Source organism: Vidua macroura, chromosome 2 (assembly GCF_024509145.1).
Source record: "Vidua macroura isolate BioBank_ID:100142 chromosome 2, ASM2450914v1, whole genome shotgun sequence".
NCBI classification, from domain to species: domain Eukaryota; kingdom Metazoa; phylum Chordata; class Aves; order Passeriformes; family Viduidae; genus Vidua; species Vidua macroura.
This window is the reverse complement of record NC_071572.1, coordinates 66,908,949-66,930,937: the sequence shown is the minus strand read 5'-3', so window position 1 is coordinate 66,930,937 and position 21,989 is coordinate 66,908,949. Positions and strand designations below refer to the sequence as shown.

Here is a 21,989-nt window from a genome sequence, read left to right as displayed (position 1 = left end):
CTGATTATGATTAGTACCTGGCCAGTGGTACCAGGCCAGCTGTGCTGGCCTCCTGTGTGCAAACAAGGGTGAGAAGGGGTTTGCTCCCCCCTTTCCCTGGAGCCAAGCACAGTCCTCACCTATGAGCTGCTTTGTTTGGCTGTGTGGGCAGCACAGGCAGCAATGCCTTACAAGTTCTGCACCAGTCAGAACCACAGTTTGGGCAAACTCGGCACCAAACAGTGCAATAAGGATCACACAGGGCAAATATATTCCCTTGGCCCTTGCTTCCACCTCCCATGTGATGCAAGTGAGCAGGGCAGGGACTTTCACCAGAGGTTAGGAAAACTGTGATTTATAACGGTGGCAGGTGGAACAGGGGAGACTGTGGGACCAAGGGAGCCAAGTATTTTAAGCATCTGTTATAGGCCTGTGCCAGATGCAGGATACCAGACAAGATGTGCCATTTGTCTGTTCTTGAATGGAATTTCCTATGTCCCTAATACCAAGCAAACTGTTTATTTATAATACAACTACTTCTGGTTTTGTAGAGATGATATACAGCACATCTCATCTTTTTACTTTCACAATGACATTTAAACACTTAAAAAGTTATTTATTTAGCTGTGTGAATTCAGTCAGGAGGCTGTTTTGCTTTGTCATGAGTGAATCAGTAAAGGCTGGAAAACTACTCAGTTTAGGGTGGCTGCCTTGTGCAGTTTCCTGAAGTACAGTTTTCTCTTGTCTGGGTTAAAAATGGGACTTGGGTTCTTACAAGACCTGTGTCAGGCAGTGATTTCAAGAGATTGTTTGCATGGGCACAGAGAGAAAAATGATTTGGGAAATGCTGACTGTCCTCTCCCGACAGTGAATTTTCTTCCAATTCTAAGTGATTATATTTAATGAGTAGTTCCAATTATTTCCCAAAGGAATAAGCAGGAATTTATAAGCAAAACATTTTCTCAGAATATGTAAATTCAAAACTACAGCTTCCTAGTGGAAATGCAAGGATTAGTAGTAAAAGGAAATGTCTCCCAATTCTTGGAATGCATTTCTTGACAAATTTTGACAGAAACACAGACTTCCCAGAGTAACAGCATCTCATAATGAGACTGATTATCTGGAGCTGATTATCCTACCTTTAAGTCTCTGTGCTATTTTGTTAATACAAAAGATGTAAGCCACAAATTACATTTAAGACCAGGAGAAAAAGTCAGTGTTGCTATATATAGCTTGAAAAGCAAAATGGAACAGCCCTACTGTCCCAAGACCTGGACTCCAGAGTAAGCCAATTGCACAGAAGGGTCCATCTTTTGCATATCAACCTTGCTTACTGTCAGCATCCTTCCTGTGACCACTGGAATTCCTGTTTGGTCTTGCTCCAAAGGCACATCAGGCTGGACTATCAAACCTGCCAGCCTTTTTCACCAGTCCTTTCTGGTACCTCTGCTCCAGTGTCACATCTCCCAGTTCTTCACCAGCAAGGTGTGTCCTGATTACCCCACTGCTCTCTGAACTAAGACCTTTCCTTGAACTATTGCTAGATTTTGAGTTTACAGGAGGTGACACCCAAGACAGACTTCTTGATCTGGGCCCTCAGTTGACCCCAGCTTTTTCACTGAAATGCCTTGGTTTCTCTTGGACAAGAGGATTTAAAATAAACAAAAATCTGCAAGATGGAAGAAGTGAAAAGTTGTAGTGACGAATTTACTAACAAAACCTAAGGCCCACAATACAACTAATCATAAACCAAGTTTGTCCAGTGATATTTATTCTCCCTAATATTTTAGGTTAGAATCTACATCAAAGCATGTGCTGTAACTGCCTGCATAAATGTGCTTCATGAGCTCATCCCTTCCTGCCTCACATTTTCTGTTTGTAAAGCTGCGGCTGTATTATTAGACTGGGGCAGTGCTCTGAAGTCCAGCTTCTGACAAGCTTTGTTACAATAATTACTGCAGCAGATGTCAGAATCAAGTGAAAGCAGCCATTCAACAGTCAAAGTACAAACCACAGTCATCACTTATGTGGTATGCTATTGCAGGTACAGAACCAACAGAGCAGAAAAACGTTCACACTTGCTTCTAGATGTAATCCTCTGTTAGGAGAGTATCTCCCTCCCCCCCTCTCCCAAAAAGATTTTTCCAGTACACTTTGCTGGTTTTAGCCGCAGCTAGAAAAGATACAGCTGTGTTTTTTGGCTTATACAGCTTGAAGCTTGAGCTCAACATTCAGCAACAGCTTAGTCTGAGCTGCTTTACAAAACTATTTTTCTGTAAACATTTTCATTCAATAGTTACCATGTGATATCTTTGCTCCCTTAAAGCATACTGGTGACAGGCGCCTTATCTTCATATTGCCAGACTGGCCAGATACTTACTTGGGAGGTGGTCTGAAAGCTGGGGACAGAGGCAAGATAGAGAACATTTAATTAAATTATGACATGGAGTCCTGTGATAGACAGTCCAACAAGCTGCTACTGAGCAACACAGAGAGCAGCATCTCAACTGGCAGCTGAATGAATATAGTCAGTTTGAAGAAGTTTTTAAGTTAGCATTTAGCTCAAGGCTTTGGAAACTGTCATTTGCAAATGGACCCCACACAAACAGGTCATAAAATAGAGGATCCATGCTGGGGCTTGGGGGTTTTGCACACATTTACACTTTCAGGTACTCAGGACAATCATAAATGTAGCTAAATCAGGCAGTGTGCAGAGGCTGCTTTAAGGAGGCTGCTGCTTCCCACAGAGGTAAAGTCTGGCCAAGAATAGCATGTGTTTCCTCCTCTACATCTAAGTGGTTGCTTATGTTCAAAAATGAATGAAATATTCAATGAAAGCAAGAATCTTCACTGACACGATCACTGCTTCTTAATATCATTACACAAAATAGTGTTGTCTTGCCCAGGCATGCCTGGCTCTCTAAGAATAATGGAGACAGGGCAGTGTTTGGATAGCTGCTGTTTTTTCTGAGGAGTGGGGAGGGTGTGCCTGTTATGGGGGCATGTTCACAAAGGTTTTAGCCCAGGAAGAAAGAGGTACATCTGGAAAGAGCATAAACCAAGTTGCCAGACTCTGGCACTGCTACTAGAAATAATTCTTTCTCAGGAAAGTACCAAAATGTGGCTGTCTGGTTTGCCCACAAGTATCTGGGCATTTTTCTTGGCAGGCACAGATACTGGCAGCTGTTTGGCATTTTGATTGCTGCCCCAACTAGTGTCTGTCTATTCTTTCTCTGCTGAAGATGGAAGAATACACTTGTGGTTTAATCACTGGCCTAGGGATTAGGCAAAATGGTTCTGCTCAGATTTTAGTCTGCATCCTTGGCCAGGTCACTTAAGGAAGAATGTTGAGAAGTGCTCAGCACCCACAAACGGGATCAGATTTTTCAAAAGCTCTCTGCCTCCACTGAGGCAGTGGCCAGATGATCAAAGGAACTTCTTAGAAAATCTGTCTGCAAGTGTCATTGTGAGAGCTACTGGGTGCTGATTACTCGTGAAAATCTGGTTCTCACTGAGGTGCCCAGATGGGAATCAAACTCTCCATCTAGCTCCCATCATGATGGGAAGACACTTGAGAATCTGACCAGGAGCAATCTCTTGAAATGCTACACCAACAGCTTTCTCTGTGCCTCAATTTCCTCTAAAATGAGAGTGATGTTGCCAAAGTGCTTGTAAGGATAAATTTATTAACCTGCTGTGTGTGAGGTTCTTGGATGCTTCTGAAGCCAGGAAACGGAGGTGAAGCATTTGTAGCATAGTGTCTTTCCAGACATACCAATCATCTGTGTAAACAGGACTGTGTTAAAGTGACTGGAGCAGGAGTCCAGGAGTCAGCTTTGCTCTGTGTACAATTTACAAGCCTTGGAGTTCAAGAGCTGCTGCTTTTTGTTTGTCTCAAACCCTTGATCATGATCAGGACTTCACCATGCTAGGGGGTGTAACATACAGATCAAAAGAACTCGGTCTTAAAAACCTTTGTGCTGAACAAAGCAGGGCCAGGAGAATACATTGTAAAGAAACGATGAAGATGTTCCATTCAGCTGTTTTTGCCTTCTGAGCTCCCTGGTTGAGTACAGTAGTTTTATCATTTTCTTTCCTCACATGATATTTCTTTCCTCACATCCCATCCAAGTGCTTGGTATTTTTTGGGGGAGTTCTGAGGGTTTAGAATTTTAACTCTACAGGACTGGTTACTCTTATACTAGATACAGTAGTATCTTTTGCAGCTACGTTTTTGGATTTTAAGATCCAAGAACATTAACTTCAAAAAGGACCTTTTTTTTTTTCTTTTTTTTTTTTTTTTTTGAACAACTTACAGCAGCTTCAGTTTTGCCTCCAGATGTGAAAATCTGAAAGGTCCTGAACCTCCTGTACTGTGTGCTGGAGCAGCCTTCCTTCTCTTTCTGAGCAGCCTTCCCTCACATGATGTGACATTTTCTTTCCAGCTGAGAGTGGAGCCCCCCCCTGCAGCTCCCTTCATTTTTGGCCTTCCAGCACCGTCAGCATCTGTGTGAGCTAATGCTGCCCAGATCCTTCTCCAAGGGGCACCGAAGGCTGGCACGCAGAAGCAAAGCCCTGGGGCTGTAACTCCGAAACCCAAGAAACCTCAAATGCATTGTGTTTCCATAAATGCTCCTCAGCTGACTGGGCTGTAGGGAGTTTCTGCTCTCCTCAACCCTTGCCTCTCCTTTGGGAATGGGAGGCGCAGGTTGTAAATGAGTTGTCTGGCCCTGCACAGAAATGGCGCTGACGTTGGAGCGTGAGGGAACCACAACCACCACAGGAGCTGAGAGGTGCTCCAGGGTGAGGGGGCCCAGCCTGACTGACAGGGGCCCCGAGCCAGGGCCATGCTTGGGCTGGCCCTGCCCTCACCACAGCCTGGTGAGGGCGAGATGTCACCACCCCGCCAGGCCACGTCAGCTTTCCTCAGGACCGTGCTACCGCAGGTCATGGCTGTGGAGCGGGGTTGAGCCCTCAGGGTGCTCTGTGCTTTGGTTTTGTTTCAGAGCAGACTGCAACACCATTACAACTTAATCGTTGCTAAATGCAATCCGCTTGTTGCAAAGTGTGGAATATGTAAAATTTTCTTAAGAAAGGATGTTCTTTAATGTTTATCTTTGTATACTTTCAAGCCTAATCAACAAGAAGGGAGATTCAATCCATGAAACAGAGAGCAACTAACAAGCAAGCTCTAAGTGATGGCCAGGGGGTAGAAAAACTAATTATTTGTTGGTAGAATTGCCTTGTTACAGTTTAGGCCTTGATGTTAAGGTTTAGGCCTTCATGTGCTTCTGTCATCTTAGACCTGGGGTGAGGTTAACAAAGCCTGGGAAGAAGGATGCCCACTGATAGTGAACACAAAGAATGCAGAATGCATAGAATACAGACATAAACTCCTGCTATCTTTGATAGCTTTTGGGCGTTAAGTACATTTTGTGTTTTCCTGAAGCTCTCTCAACTTATAAGCAGTTGAGAGAGCAAAAATATTTCTCCTCATCATGTCTGATGGCAGAAAAGAAGAAGCCAGGAAGGAAGTGTTGCTGCACCCCGAGCTATGATGCTGAGTGTCCCCAGAAAGTTCCATGTTACTTCCTCAGTCTCCTTCAGCTTTGGGTGGAATTGCAGGAGCAGTTCTCAGTCTAAGGTGCGGTCATTGTTTTGAAGGATAAGGCTTTGTGTATGTTGTGAATGTCCATCAAGCTACAATTGAAGCTCTTGAAACATGCTTGACAAGTGGAGCACTGAAAATACAATAGGTTTCTGTTTACTTATTTTTGAAATACTTATTTTCATGAGATAAGCAGTTAGTAAAAAGTTCAAAGCACATGTAGCAGAGAAAATGCCTTTGAGCAGTTACAAATTTAATTTATTTTGCTTGTCAGTCCTTTTGTATTGAGCTCTCGACAGTGTTTAACATAGAAGTGAGAGATGTGGTGTTGAAAATAGGGTATTTAGAAAAATAATATAAAATATTCATTGTAAGTGAATTCTGGACTCAGTGAGAAGCAGTTTTGGTGCTTGAAATTTGAATTGAAGAGCTATCTCATCCTGACTGTGGAATAGAAATATTCCATAAGAATCACAGGCCAGAACTAACCACCACTGCTTGGTTTTTAAACACTGAGTATTTGCAGCTAGTTGCTTAAGAGCAATCTAAAATCAAAATGGAATGAAGGTGACATTACAAAACATACCTGAGACGAATGGATTTCCTTTAAACTACTATTTAAAAGCCATCAAATAATTCTATACCACTGCATAAAAAAAAATACTCCTGTAAATTGCTCTTTAATCAAGTATGATGACTGAATGCTAAACATACAGTTTTCTGTATGAACAGTGTTTTTAGCTGAGACTAGTAATGCAAGCTTAGGGAACAATCCTGAAATGTCTTCCATGTTTCCTGATGTTATAAGTTATGCTCAGATATCCAAAAGATAATAATAACAATTTGATAGAGTTCCTAAACATAAAAACTAAAAAAAATCCTTGCAGTGGCAGCTTGGACTGTACTGCATAGACATCCTACATTTAGGTAAGGTGGCTGAACTGGAGGAGAGCAGTAATGCCTGTAATAGACACAGAATGTCCAACTATGGCACCACTTTATTCTGTGGAAGACAGGAACTGCTGCTGCCTCTGCACCTATAGGAACACACAGCAGAACAATCTGGAGCTCTCACTGCCTGGCTCTGCATGCAGTTTGTGTGCACAACAGGAACTCAGCTCATCATGGAACACCTTCAGCCTGCACTGCAGCATATTTTTTGAGCCATTCATCCATAAGGCTGGGCTAAGATGGGACAGAATCCTTCCAGGTGTTAATTTTCTTAGGGAATTAATGCTTAATAAATAGGCAGGGTAGCTCTTCTGAACTAACATTCAGCCTGTGATTATGTATTGAAGTACTGAGGCTTGTCCAGTAACCTACAGCAGCATATCACAAGGTGTACCTACAATGAATGCTGCAGTCCTGGAATATCTTCAATTAGAGCCTAATCATGATTACAGCCAAAAAAGCTTTCAAAAAAGCATAGCTGGATTTTGCTAAGCTCTGCCCACCTTCAACAAAAGTCTGTCCATTCACTGTAGGGCTTGTGTTCTGTTTCAGTGGTGGCTTTTTTTTTTTTTTTACCCTGAGTTAACCAGAACTTGGCTTTGATTCTTTAAATCCTTTTCCCTATCAACTCAGCAACCACAGAGGCAGTTTATTACTGAAAACAAATCTAACAATCAGTTTTGGCCAGCATTGTCTTGGAAAGTTCATTTTATTAACATGGTTTTGGTTTTATTTCAAAAACACTTTGACAAGCACTGACATTTTTGGAATCAGTAAAGCACAAGAGACTTACTCCTGAAGGCCTAAGCTTTGCATTTTTCTTCAGCAAACAATGTGACGTGCTACTCTGGTAAATTCAATTCAAGCCACTGAGTGAAAGGAAATAAGTACTGAATGTTTCCTTTTTTTCCCCTTCATTTACTAAAATATGTTTTGTGCAAATGCTAGTGCTTGTGAGATCCACTTCCTTAACTGCTCTTTGCTCATTTGCTTTTCATCTATAGTGCAGGTGGCAGTTCTATCAATGCTGGCAACATAAACTTTCCTCACACGCCTGCTTTTATTGCTTAGCTTTGACCTAAAGCAACTACTTCTTGACTTTTTGCTGAGATTTGCCAACAAGGGTCCCAGTTGTGTGTTTTACATTAATATCCATCAACTGAGAGTTCAACTAAGATCACGTACTTCATTTAAAAAGGAGTACTAGGAAATATCTGAACTCTTTTTTGTTGTTGTTGTTGCTGCTGTTCTTTAAAGCAAGCTGAAAGAATTTCTGGTCTCCAAGCTACATAAAGACTCTTGTTCTGATACTGTGCATTCACTGGAACTCCCTGCGTGGTAGGAAGAATGGAAGGGCAGAACAGAGGTATGTACTGGCAGAAACAGACTTGACTGCTAGATTCCTTTAGTGGTAAATTGATGAGCTTTGGTTTGTGTGTCCCTGGGGCTGTGTCACCTTCCATTCTGTTCCTTTGAAAACTATGTCAAGTGAGAGGCAAAGTAAGCATCTCCATTCCAGAAAATATGTATTACATACACGTGTTGTTGCTTCATTTAGTAAGAGTGGGTTTTATTAGAAACTTGTTTTACTCTCCAGAATTTTCTGTTGCAAAAATGATCAAATGCTTTGGTTGGAGTTCCCTATGCAAATCCACAGTGTACTACTGTCAACCTCTTACGTTCAGAGTGAAGAAAGCAGCAGTATGTTGGTCTGGAAAGAGTGGTTGCTTTTTTAGTTAGCAGGAAACATATGCTGCAGATGTTTCAAAGTTTTGGCTTTTAATATGCCTTTGATATTTACTATGTCAAGCTGTTAGTTTTGCCTCATTCTCCCTTTAATGGGATAGGTTTTATATACTGTATATGCTGCCATGATAGATTCCTAGGAGCTGAAGTAAACTGGCATAGCTGATCCAGGAGTTTGTGATTTTTAGTGCTGTGGATATTTTTTTAAAACAAAAACTCTTTCTTAAGTTTGCAGTACTTTTTTTTTTTTCATCTCAGCTTTATTTCAAAGTGACTGCATAAATTGTATGACCTGTTTCTTACTTCTTACTTACAAATGTGGAGTTCTCAGAAGCTGACATTTTGAAGTGTTACACTTCAGGATTGCCAAGAATATTTGTGCTAATTGCCCAGTTGTCTCTAAAATGAGTGTAATGAGCACACGCACACATTTGTCTTGAAGAGGTGGAAAAAGCAAGGTGTGCATAAGATGCAGAACAGAAGAATGCCCTAGCTGTGCAGAATTATGAATGGCATAGCTGCTAGAATGCTTCCCAAATCCAATGTTTCTTACCTACCAGGCAGTCCATAATATTTTTGAGTGCCCTCTTGTTGAACTCAGTGTGGTTGTTGATGAGACCCCAGTAAAGAATGATGTCCACAGACATGCGCAGACACCACAGTCATCAGTTCACCACAGTTCATCACAGCACTGGGAATAGAACTTCAGACCTTCGCCTCCGCAAACACAGCTGCTCATCTGGCCTGGCCTTTGTAGCCAGCAGAGGAAACACTCTCATAGAGCTGCTTTATGTGTTTTTTATAACCAAGAGAGGCCACTGATTCTCACTCCCTTCTGAAAAGGGTCCGTGTAATGTCACCCCTGAACAGTTTCATCTGCCATTCATAAGCGACAAACTTATATTTATCTTGCTTTTGCTATAAAATATGGACTTGCATGAAGTTTTAATTACCTAAAGATGTACCAAGACTTCATAGTGGTATTAACTCCCTGCAGTGCAATTATGAGACATTAAATTCATTATACATCAAGACAATTACAACACATCCAACATTTCAGGAGTGCAGGGAGAGCAAGCAAAATTGTTTACTGGTGACTACAGGGAATAGGCATAGTTATTGCTCAAGACCCACAGAAAGGCCTGAGAACCAGGAGTCATTATCTTTTTAAACATATACATACAGACCCACAACTTTTTCTGGGATTTCTGTTTGCAGAGGGAAAGCCATAAAAAAGGCAACTCTAGAAAGTGTAAGTGGCAAAAATAAAGAACTTTTATACAGTTAAGTACATCTGTTTGCTGTTTTTTTAACAGGCAGCGCATACCACCTCTAATGTTTTTATCTTGTCTCGTTCCTCACTACATTACCTCCATTGAACTATTGCTCTTTTAGGAATATGACGTTCGTGTAAATTAAAAATTATCTCCCTGTAGAAGGAAGGAACCCACAGCCTACAATAACTGGAAGGCAAAAGAAGTAAGGGGAAGTATAGGGATATATTTAAGCTTAAGAGATAGAACTTAATCTTACCTCCCCCAAGATACATAGCAAGAGACAGAGTAAGTGGGCAGAAAATTCTGCCACGCAGATATGCACATAGATATATAAAAATTGTCTTCTGTGGCAGATAGTGAGATGACCATTAATGGTTCCTTTTCTAGTCCTCCAGTTACCTCTCACATGTTCACTACTTTATGAACAATGCATGCTTAACAGTAATTTCTAAGTTAAAAGAATAAGAGACAAGGCCTCATATTACCCTACCTATTGCTAGGGTAATGACTCTGGAAATTGAGCACTGGAATGTCTTGGGTGAGGTGTGGTTTTTTTGTTTGCTTGGTTTTGGTTTTGTTTTGTTGGTTTTGAGTTCTTTTTTTGAAATGCAGTATTTGCAAGGCTGTGGGAGCAATTATGAATCTGTACCCTCATAAATTAACTTAAGAGCTAAAAACTAGAGGGATAGGACAAAACTGGTGGTTGGGGCTTTGGTTTTTGTTTGTTTGTTTTAATGGGTATGAAATTATATCCTATATGTTTATAGAAGGGGCACATGATAGTGAATGTAGAAAATAAAGGAAGATTAATATTAATGTCCTCTACAAGATAATTTCAATAATTTTGCTTAAGCCCTATGAGCTTCTCTTTGAGCTCTTTACTGCTGCTGAGTTACCAAGTCCAAAGATGATGCCCATCATTTCTGGGCCATGGCACTGGATCTCTGCTTCCTCAGCCTGCCAAGACTGAGCTGGTCTCCTTTAACCACAGAGTGTAAGAAAGAGACGAGCATTTGCTTATTTGTTTAATTGTTTATTTACACACTCCAAGAATGATTTATTTGTAAATCCTGCTAAGGGGTTTGTAAAGGGTTTCACAGGAAGTTTGAAAGTGTTAGGAATAAATTACCTCTCTCAAGATTTGTCACTGGAACTCTCCCTGCTGTTCAGCCCTAAAGACTCATACAAAGACAGAGAAGCTACAAAGGGATGAACTTTATAATGCTGAATACAAAATGAAGTGTGGGATTAGTGCTGGCCTGGAAACCAGAGGAGCTAAATCTGACATTCTACCATGAATTTTCACTGTGACCTTGAGTAAAATATTTTATATATTTAGTGACAGCAGGGCCAGAGGAAAACATAATCTCTCCCTACAGAGAGGTGTGAAAATAAATTCCTGAAGGGAAGAATTTCTCCCAAGCAGTGGCAGTGGCAGAACTATGCATATATAAGCAGACAGTGATATGTTTATCCTCTGTTTCTATGTATCTAGTCTAGCACTTTAGACAGCACTGGGAGTTACACTAGTGGCTTAAGTAGATATTACTGCCCTAAATAAACACCTAAAAAACCTAAGCATAACTGCCAGGAGAAGTGGCTTAGCATCCCTGCTTAACAAGTAACTGGTCTCTGGCTGAAAAAATTAATATAGGCTCTTTGCCTTTATTATTTTTAAATGTTATGATCATTACTCAAAAAATCTGAATTCCTTAATTCAGGTTGTAGCATTACTTTAAACAGTATTTTTATTTTAATATCAGTGTGCTTTGATCTTGTAAAAAGGAGTTTCAGATGAGCACAGAGGTCAGTAAATGCATTCTTAGACCTCTGAGTTCTCTTGGAGACCTGGTGGGTGCAGTTTCCCTTCATCCCTTCCTGCAAAGTGATGCTAAGCAGAATTATCTACTCAGCCTGAGAGAAACTGCTCAGAGGAGATTCTGATCTAAATTAGATGCATTCCTTTGAATAAAGTTTTCTTAATATGTCCTGCAATCCATTTTTCAAATGCCAAAACATTACATTTCACAGCAGGCTTTAATAAAAGGTACTTTGCTACATATACATTTCCTGTGGCAAATGAATTTTTTTTCCATGAAATTTGCTCTATTAAAAGAAATATGATTTATCTGATAGAGTAAAATTCTGTGTGAAAAAATGAGGCTTTACTGCCACACTGTAGACCTAATTTCTGTATGCACTGAACTTAAAATCATATATCTGTGTTTTACAACAGGGATGTTTTTGGAAAGGGGAGGTTTGCTGTAAAAATCACATGTTAACGAAGAAATAAAATTTTGTAGCTCAGAGTTAATGGCAGTTATGAGGAAAACCATTGGGCTCTCTTCCTGTCTTCTATGGGCAATTTATATTAATTACCTGGATACAAAAATAGTTTTACTGTAAGTTTGCTATAGAAAGCACTGTACTTTGGTTTTTGTATAGTTCAATTTATTTGGATTTTGGATTTTTGTTGTTTGGGTTTTTTTTAAAGATACTTATGTAATCTTGCAGGCAAATAGCTGAAGGCAGTGTATTTCTTTCCCCACCAGTTAGAATAGATAACATATAAAATCAGAAAAAAATCCTAGATACAGTATGCAGAAAAGGGTACTTGGAGCAGAGTTCTGCTGTTATATATGCTATAGCTTAAAATATTGCAGCTAATGTGAGTACAGTTATATATGGACATAATTATTTTCTAGAGAAAATTTTCTATTTGTGAAAGACAAAAAAAGACTCAGTTTAGAAAGAGAATTAGACATTAAGAAGAAAATACCACTATTTAACTGAAGATTATATTTTGTATTTACAGACAGTGTTAACTGCTGCTTCTGGTAGCTCATGCTTTCCCTCCTCTCTGAGCACTGGAGAGAGGCATTGTAGGATTAGGATTTCTGTGATGGAATTTCTTTAAACAGGTGACTGTGTGTGTTAAAAGTGCACTGACTCACACAATGTGAAAAGCTGCTACTGGTCACTAATAGATTCATCTCTCTGAGTATGGACAGATGCATGGATGGGAATGCAAATATAGTTTTGAAACCACTTTTAAATGTTTTAACTGTTCAGTAGCTGTGTCTGAGGCTCTTAACTATTCCTCCCTCTAATGCTAGAAATGCCTGTGTAGGAAAACTGCAGAAAAATATAAACAAGCTGATCTAAAAGTTTCATAGAGACACAAGGTCTGTTCTTCCAAGAAACAGAACTTTGCTTGTAAAATATCTACTTTAAGCATATTTGGTACAAGATAATGAATTCCATCAGTCTTATTACTGTGCTTCTGTGCGGGCTTTAAGTTCCATCACACCTTTTTTAAAGGCAATGAAACCTGTGAAGATGCATTTCAGTCCCAAGATTGTCTCAATCTGGCTAGTAAATGACATTAGCAATAAAACCCAGTTCCTTCCTTAAATTAACAGTAAGCATTTTTTTTCCTCAAACAGAATTTAAGGAAGCTATACAGTGATTTTTTCTTTTTTTTTCATAACTTGACTGGACTGAGAAGGAGACTATTAAGAGGGATAATAAATCGTTATAATTGGTCTGGATACACTAATCTCTTCAAAATCCATCAGAAAGGGAGAGAAGACCTTTTCCCAACCACAGTGTTTTCCAGCAAGATCTGTTTTTATTTCTCTCCTAAAACAACAGACTGTTACTAACTTAAATGTCAGATGACACTGCATCTGGAAAAAAAAAAAAAAAAAGGCGTGGGGGAGCCAGCACCACCCAGCAAGGCAGTGCTTGAGTTCACATTAAGACTTCCTCACAATAGCTGGTTAGAACAGAAACCTGAAGTAGCAGTAATCTTACCTTGAGTACACAAGATCCAAGGAGAGAAGATCACTGGCTCAAAACAGTGGAGGACTCAGAAAGTGCTCTGATCTGCTGCTGGTAGCATGCACTTGGCTTTTATGTGCAGGTGGGAGGAGCTGCTCCCTACGGTAGGTGGGCAGTGAGGATAGCAGGCAGACAGCCTTCAGAAGGCATTGTAGAGTAGGTTTTTCTCTTTGGGGACAGAGAGAGCGAGGAAAAGCAAGCTGGATGGCATATACATGAAAAATAGTGTTGGAATTATTTGTTGGTGTTTTTTTGTTTTGGTTTGGTTTTTTGTTTGTTTTTCTGTAAATCTGTAGTTAATGAAAAGTTTTCTACTGTATTTATTTTTCTAAATCTGAATCTCTGAATTATTACAGTTGCAGTTATAATACTACTAGGTCTCACTTCATCTGTTGGAAGGATTTTTGTGGCAGTGGGATACTAATGCAAAGTCTATCAGAAAGGTCAGTGTTTCTGAAAAGGGATAGCTATGAAGAATCAGCCCCTTGATCTTTGGAGTTGTCTGTTTTCTCAAGGATTGAACTTCCTTTATATTCCAAATGTCTATAGATCTCAGCTCCGGAACCCTCCTAAGTTTCTGTTTTGCTGAGCTGCACAGCTTTTTCTTGACGCAGCTGTAACATGTTCCATCTACACACTGACTTTCTAGCAATTTAGTTTAGAGCAGTTTTATTGTTCACTGTGTCTGTGTTTTAAACAATTTTCCCAACTGGTATTCTTAAAAGGCAAATGTAGCCAAAAAGACAAACCAGTAGGAATATGCATTCCTGGTGGTTTCTGTGTAAAATCATTCATTGTTCATTTTAACTCATTCATTACTTTCCACTCAGAAGAGTGGATGGCACAGATTCCAGACACTGGCTCCTGCAGGTGAAACAGTTGTACCCATCTCAAATACACTAATTCTCTATTTATGTATCTTCCTGCATGAGACATCTGGGCCTGTATTATTTTCCATAATACACAAGTAAAAACCTCTGTCATATTGGAACATATAATGGGTGGAGAAAGCTGGAAAGATAGAACAGCAAGGGGAGAACAGTAGTGTGCAATTAAGGGAAAGTCTAGAGGTCCATCCTGACTTAAAATCTGGGAAGGACCAGGTAGAAAAATGAATGAGTATCTTAGTTACAGAGTTAAGTTTGTAGCAGAGCTTGTGGAGATATGATATCTACTTCTTTCGCAAAAGGGCCAAACTGATCACTGCTTAAGGAATTATAAGATTTTTTTTTAAAGAAAGCAGTTCTGAGGGAATTGATCAGAACATAGTGAGTTGCATACAACTTTATTTAGTCTTGTCTTTTTACAAAAAGGCTTACAAATCAAGCACCCATCAGCTTGGATGACAGTGTTATGTGGGAAAAGAAGTTGCATAACCCTGGTTATGTAGCCTCTGAGATCTGGAATCGTCAAGCTGAAAAGGACTGGTTTAATTGCTAATATTTCTCACAGGTATCGATTTGCTGTTGGCTAGGGCATTTCTACATTATTGCAACTAACTGGGAAAAGAATTCATGCTATTTTGTTATTTCTACAGCACTCAAAGTATTTTTACAATTCTCATTAAGAAATTAGTTTCTGCTGTGAAGAGACTACAGTGTGCTTTTAGGAAGGCTACACAAAGCAATTATAACATGGGAATATGGTACAACTTACTGCAATAAGTTTATGTAATTAGTTCAGTTATGGCACCTGGTAATGGTTCAACTGACTAAATGATAAAGTGGAATTCTAGTCAGCTAGAATCTAAATAATCAGATGATTTTGTACTTAGACAAATCCAGGTTGAGATTTTCAGAAATTCAAGTAAATAGGTACCCACGTCCTTATTTGATGATTAAACTGCTCTGCTGTTTCAAAATTGGGCTGGGCTTTCTGTAGGTCCCTTCTAAAATCAGTGGATACTTCTATAAACTCAATACCTTCAAGAGATCATGTTCTGTTTTTTTATTATCTCGGGAACAAAAGTTTGAATGTAAAGGACTGTATATGTTGGTATATTTTTTGTTTGTTGTTTTAACTCCTGACCATAAGCTTCAGGTTCTAAGCACCACTTCAGTTCTCAGAAGTGAGTCAATACTCTTCCCTACTCTGTGGGTTGCATGCACTAACCACATGTCCTACTGTACTGCCAACTCAAGGACAGCCTTAACTTTTTATACTTCTAGAAGAGAATAATTAAACTTTTTCTTTAGTTCCTTTCTTTGGGGAATCTTAAAGCACTTTAGAAGTTTTAAATACCAACATATAACATGGTATAGACCATGTAAAGTATTAGAGCTATATTAATTATTATTAAAGCACCATCATGATGAAACTATATGGAAGATTATCTGATGAGGTTACAACATTATGCAAAGACTTCACAGAATTATTAATTCCCTGAATTGGAAGGGACTCACAAGGATTATCAAAGACTAACTCCTGTCTCTGCATAGGACACTACAAGAATCACACCCTGTGCCTGAGAGTGTTGTCCAAACACTTCCTGAACTGTCAGGCTTAGCACTGTGACCACTCCTCTGGGGATCCTGTTCCAGTGTCCAACCACCCTTTGGATGAAGAACCTTTTCCTGATATCCTACGTAAACCTCCCCTGACCCAACTTCAAGCCGTTCCCTCGAGTCCTGTTACTGGTCACCACAGAGAAGAGACTGGTTCCTTTCCCTGCACATCTGCTTGTGAGAAAACTCCCCTCAGTCTTCTCCACACTAGACAGACCAAGTGACCTCAGCCACTCCTCATACGGCTTCCCCTCAAGGCCCTTCACCATCTTCATTACCCGCCCCTGGAAGCTCCCTCACAGGTTTATATCCTTCTTACATTGTGGCACCCAAAACTGCCCCCAGTTTTGGAGGTGAGGCTGCCCCAGCTCAGAGCAGAGTGGGACAATCCCCTCCCCTGTCCGGCTGTGATGCTGGGCCTGATGGCCCCAGGACAGGGTTGGCCCTCCTGGCTCCAGGGCACTGCTGGCTCAGATTCAACTTTCCATCGACCAGGACCCCCAGGTCCCTTTCCACAGGGCTGCTTTCCAGCCTCTTGTTCCCCAATCTGTATACACACCCATGGTTGCCCTGTCCCGAGACCTGTGGGTTTCTGGTCACTGCAACACTTATCTTCCCTAATGAGACTTTTAGTAGATGAAACTTTACCAAAGTATCCATGGGGAACTTGAATTAGGTCATCATACAATCAGGTGGATTTCAGGGCACACTGCCAGGCTGGACAATAAATTCAATGTGGACACATGGCAGGAAAGGTTGTCATGTTATTATGACCCGGAGTGATTTCCAACCTTTCAGTTTCCATCTGCCTTTTAAAAATAAAGGTACTTTTTCAGTAAGGCCCTCCGGCGCTCTAGCCCTCTTACTTCATTCTTGCCTCAAAATATCTAGATTGGTTTGCTATGGGCTTGAAAGAATTGTTTGAGGCAACCTGTCCTTTCCAAAATCTGTACCAGGTACTTGCTCTACTTGAGGGTGGGGCTATACACACAGTGCAGAACAGAACTGCTAGTAAGGGAATCAATTTAACGACGTTCTCAAACTTGGATAGATGGTTCATCACACTTTGCGAACAATGCACATTTTATTTTCAATGAGTCTTCCGTAATTTTTTTAGTAGTAGAGTCTTCTATTAAATTAAATTAGTTCTGGCATACAAAGTGTATGGCAAAGAGCAATTATTAACAGAGGTGGCATCATCCTTAAGAGACAGGTTAAAGCTATAGCTGTACAACTGACATGCATTTCACACTAGGTCTTTCAAAAGGAGAGAAGCCAAAATTACTACATTTGTTCCAGAAAGGAATTGATTATCCCCAGTTTGCCCTGAATGTGACAAAGCTAAAATAATGTGACCTGATGTTGGTAGTGGAAAGAATAACCATGGATAGACTGGGAGGTTGAACTTCTGGAAATAAATGACCATTTATGTAGCATCACAGCAGTAGCTCGGGTTGGTGGCTACTTGCTGTTTGGCAGTATTATCAAAGGAGGAGAGTCCCTAGACAGCTGGATAGCATGGTGATGGCAGAAGATTAGCTATCAAGGTAAAGGTGTCAATGTTGTTTTTGAACACAACCCAAAAAGTATTAGAAGGAGACCTCCTAACATAAAGTGGGATAACACAGGCAATAGCAGCCTTGTGAGGTAAAAGTTAATACTTCCAAATTTCAGCAATTAATGTAAAAAAATTATGATTCAGGAAAGAGGAAAATATTTCAGGGTTTTGTTATGGTGGTTGTTAATATAAAGATGTTCTGAACAGCCTACAGATAAATTTCTGTTACCCTATGCAACCCTCATGTAAATATATTCTTCTTTTCATCTCATTTGACTGTAGGACCACAGACACCAGCAATGTCTCCATTTCACCAGTGGTATATTTTATTAACCTGTGATTTCAGGTAACATTCTGTCTTCTGTCATGCTTGCCATCATTGTAAATTTTATTAAAAGTCTTTCCAGCAAGTTTGCCTTTTAAAGAATTAAATGTGACAGTATTGCAGTTTTTATGGAATATTGTTGACTGGTGGTTTTTTTTTTAATAGTAGATTCATAAACTTAGAGGGGAGAGTAATTGGGAGAGAGTGAACAGTTCTCAAAGTTTTCTCTGCATGATACTGAAAATCTGTCTGATATTGTCTTTCACATTTGTATCTGTAGATTAGTGCCAGTGGGATGGTCTGGCTACAAAACCACTGTATGCCATCCAGTGTAGGATACAAAATCAGGGCACATTTTGAAATGCAGATCTTGCATTGTAGATGAGCATACACCCAGGGCCTTACTGTGTGTGAAGGACGCACATGTCTACCTCAAACAATGTTTACTGCAGTATTACAAGGTTAATTCTTTAGCATGTCACCTGATAGAGGCAGAATTGAAAAAAGAAAGAGAAAAGAATTGATACAGACCGTACTGTAGCGGTAACTAATGCCATTTTGTATGTCTTGACTGTGCTGATTCTGTTGCACCACCAGTGAAAAGGGAATGCAGTCCAAAGCTGTTAGTATCAAATCAGTCAATCCAGTCTACACATGCATAATTTATCTCTTATATTTACTGAATTCCTTTTTCTGTGTGTCAGCTCTGGAATTTCCAATGAGATTCTCTAGCTGATGTTTGCCATACCAAAACGGAAAAAAAGATCATATATTTTTTTAATGGAACAACTCTTTGCAGTGTTAACTTAAAGACTGGCAGTTTTTCTCGAAGGTGAGCATACAGCATTAGCCCAATTGAAAATATAAAATCTGTGAGCTCACTGACTGGGGAAGCAATTCTGGGGAAGCTAAAACTGGGAGTCTTGCTAGACAGCAAACTGAATGTGAGCCAGTAGTAGTTTGTGGCAGCAAAGAAGGACATTATCTTGGACTGTAATCACAGGAGCACAGCCAGTAGCTTGGGAAAGTGATTATCTCCCTCTACTCAGCACTTACTAGGTCATATTTAGAAGATCATGTCCAGCATTGAGCCTCCTGGTGCAAGAAGGATGCCAGTGAACTGCATTGGGGTAAGCAGGGAACCACTGACATTATCTCTGGGGCTGCTGCCCCTGCCCTTGGAGGTCAGGCTGCAGGAGCGGGGCTGGTCCAGCCTGGCAGCAGTCAGGTTTAGTGTTTGTCAAACAGCTGCCTCCAGTACCTAAGGGGAGGTTATTAAGAAGGTGGAGACGGGCTCCATGGTGGTGGAAGGACAACTGAGAGCAGGCCTAAGTTGAAGAAAAGGAGGTTGTGTCTGGATATAAGGAAAAGCTTCTTCCCTTCAAAAGCAATCAGGCAGTGGAACTGGTTTTTGGTGACGCTGTGCAGCCTCCATCCTTGGAGGCTTTCAATAGCCAAGTGGATGAACATAGAGAAGCGTGTTTTGACTTCATGGCTGACCCTTCTTCAAGCAGGAATTGATTCCATTAAAGATCTTCTAATATTCCTTATTATGCTGTATTCCTATGTCATTGTACAAAAATACTGCGTTTTCACTCAGGTGATATTATACAGTTCAGATTAGATGGGTGTCAGTTCATCTGCATTTCAGAGACTGGGACATTGGCCCAGATGATGATCAAAGCTGATAAAATGTCCCTATATTCAAACCTAGTGTTTGTCCATTTCTGAGAAGTAATCAAGATAAAACATGGAAGTCATAACCTTTTAACACATGATTGAGGATTAAATAAAACTTGTGTTCAGTTCCACCAGAATGTGCTTGGTGGCAGTGTTACGCATTTTGTGTGTGCATTTTGAATATTTTTTTTTTAAATAAGCTTCCTGAAATTTTATTAGTGAAGCCAAGTGGCACACATTTTGTCTGTAAGATATGTGTATTCTTTGAAAACTTTCTGCCAAAAGATTGTATATGGTTTTTAAAAATTATTTTTTTTAGAAAGATAATTTGTGCTCTGTTTCAATTTAAATATAGCATCCTTGGTAAAATAAATTTATGATTAAAGGAAATACTTGGCCCAGTGACACTGAAGTTAAAAAGGGAATGAAACAGAACCTGAATAAAATGTTCATGTTTTCTAATCCATCTCTACCGCATGCGTCTTATGCTTTATCTCACAGATATTGCTCACTTCCTAACTACACAATTAATCAGTTTTGAAATAATAGACTATTTTGATGTCCTGGTTACATCATTAATAAATTATTTTCCATTCTGCACAAAAAAAAAAGCTCTGTATAGAGACAGAATTTCATCTTCATTAATGTTCAAACTGCCTAATATTATGAGAAAAATCACTAAACCATAGAAATTTGATTCCAAACATCAAAACATTTTTTTTTTCTTTAGGGCTGGGGAAAACATAGTTCTATGCATATTTAGTCTTGGCAGAAGTAGGTATTTTCTTCAAATTGTATAAAATTTTACTGCTGAGGGACACACAGTATTTTTTATTCTAAATCCTGAGAATGTGGTATGAAGGGAGCACGGCAGCTTCTGCTCTCAGTTTTACTGTGGAAAAATAGGAGCTTGAGCAGAGACATGGTTGGCCGTGCTCATAGATTTTGGTAGAGTTGCTTTTCAATCCTTCATTCTATTTCAGTCTTCTAACTTTGCTGTAATAGACCAGAGCATGGCCTATGGAGTGTTTAGCAAAGAGCCTGTCAACTCACTGCCATTTGCAGATCTTTCATCAGTTCCATTATTTTTATTTTATATTAAGTTGCAATAAGTTAAGTTGCAAGTTACTGATTTTGGTTCAGTGTTTCTATTGCTCCCTTTTAGTGTAGACATTAACTAATATTAACCTGTTCCCAAGAATCATAGGCTGGCTAAGTTCATGGAAGTGAAGGGCCAACACAGGGGTTTTTCCCCCTAGTTTAGTTTTCTTCCTGCTCTCCCCTGCCCTCCTCTATTTTTAAGAACAAAGTACTTTAGTGAGCTTCTAAAAGAGCGGTCAGTTATGGAAACAAATCCTCTGAGTTCATCTTAGCATGATGATGAAGACATGAGTGCTCTGTCCAGCTTGTGTCTGATGTTTGAAATCATTGCTACTGGGCAGCAGCTACAGCAAAAGAAGTTCTGATGTGGAGGAAAAGTTTGTCTGACATTGTTGGTGAGCACATACAACACTCAAATAAATTTCAGCACTCCTAAAATTTTTCAAATTGTTTGAGTTTTATTATTGAGTAAGAAATTTGCTTGCCACCATGTTCACCAGGAGGAGAAAAGGAGTAAAAAAATAAATGCTTAATGACATATCAGCATTTCTGCATGCATTCCCAAATTGATATTTTGGTCTCTTTTTTTGCCATGGCACTTCATCTGGAAAGAAACTCTCTTTTCTTGTGACCATTCAACACATTACCTTGAAACAATAAATAGAAAATATGTATTATATTGTGGACAAAGGCCTTTTCCTAACTCTAGAAATTCAGACAACTCTTTAAGTTCATAACAATTTATTTGGTTTTATAAACTTTCTCATTTTGCATAATCGATACATTGTCATACTTTTCATATAGGTGGAGGAATTAGATCAGTGTTTACTATTTTTATTTAATCTATCCAAAGCTTTAAGTAGTCTTTATTAATGCATTCAGTAGTGTTAGACCAATAATAGGAGAGTAAGTTCACCACTAAGACCTTTTCATTTAAGATGATATTAGTAAGCTTGTTTTTCACTTGTGTTTTTCTCTTTGAGACACTTCAGTGGCAACCTAGAAACCAACCTGCAGAAAGGATTTTCCAGTATTCCTCATCTCCAATCTCCCTTTGGCTGACATTTTAGGAGGAACATCAATAAAAGGAAAGAACATTTTATGTTCTTTCACAGAATCTTTCTCCTAGTGCAGACCAGTTACATTAATGTCAGGGAGGTGAGGCATCCATAATTATCTTATCTTTTTAATAACAGTGTGCTTCCACTGCCAGAGAAGGAGAGTAATGTGTCTAGTACAGACCCTACATTCTCCTCTGGGAGGTATGAAGACTTATGGTATTCTAACAATGTGGCTCTTCTGCACTACAATACTTTTAGACTCTTTATCAAACTGTTTATAATCCCATCTCCATGTCCAAACTCAGTGTTACAAACTTATAAAAGTATAGAGAACTTGACGTTGTTTTATTTCTGTG

At 39.6% G+C, this 21,989-nt stretch overlaps 1 protein-coding gene across 4 annotated transcripts in view; it reads right to left on the bottom strand.

Annotated features, from left to right (window-relative positions):
- Positions 1-13,432, bottom strand: part of COL8A1 (collagen type VIII alpha 1 chain) — an 86,857-nt gene extending 73,425 nt beyond the window's left edge. For 2 of the 4 annotated variants that reach the window (XM_053972163.1, XM_053972167.1), the window contains exons 1-2: positions 4,296-4,892; positions 2,280-2,378 (exon numbers count right to left, since the gene is read on the bottom strand). The gene's annotated coding sequence lies outside the window, so the exon portion shown is untranslated. Of the gene's footprint in view, positions 1-2,279; positions 2,379-4,295; positions 4,893-13,377 lie in introns of those variants that run through there. The other 2 variants (XM_053972165.1, XM_053972166.1) reach the window with 2 other exon arrangements.
- Positions 13,433-21,989: the final 8,557 nt, after the last annotated feature.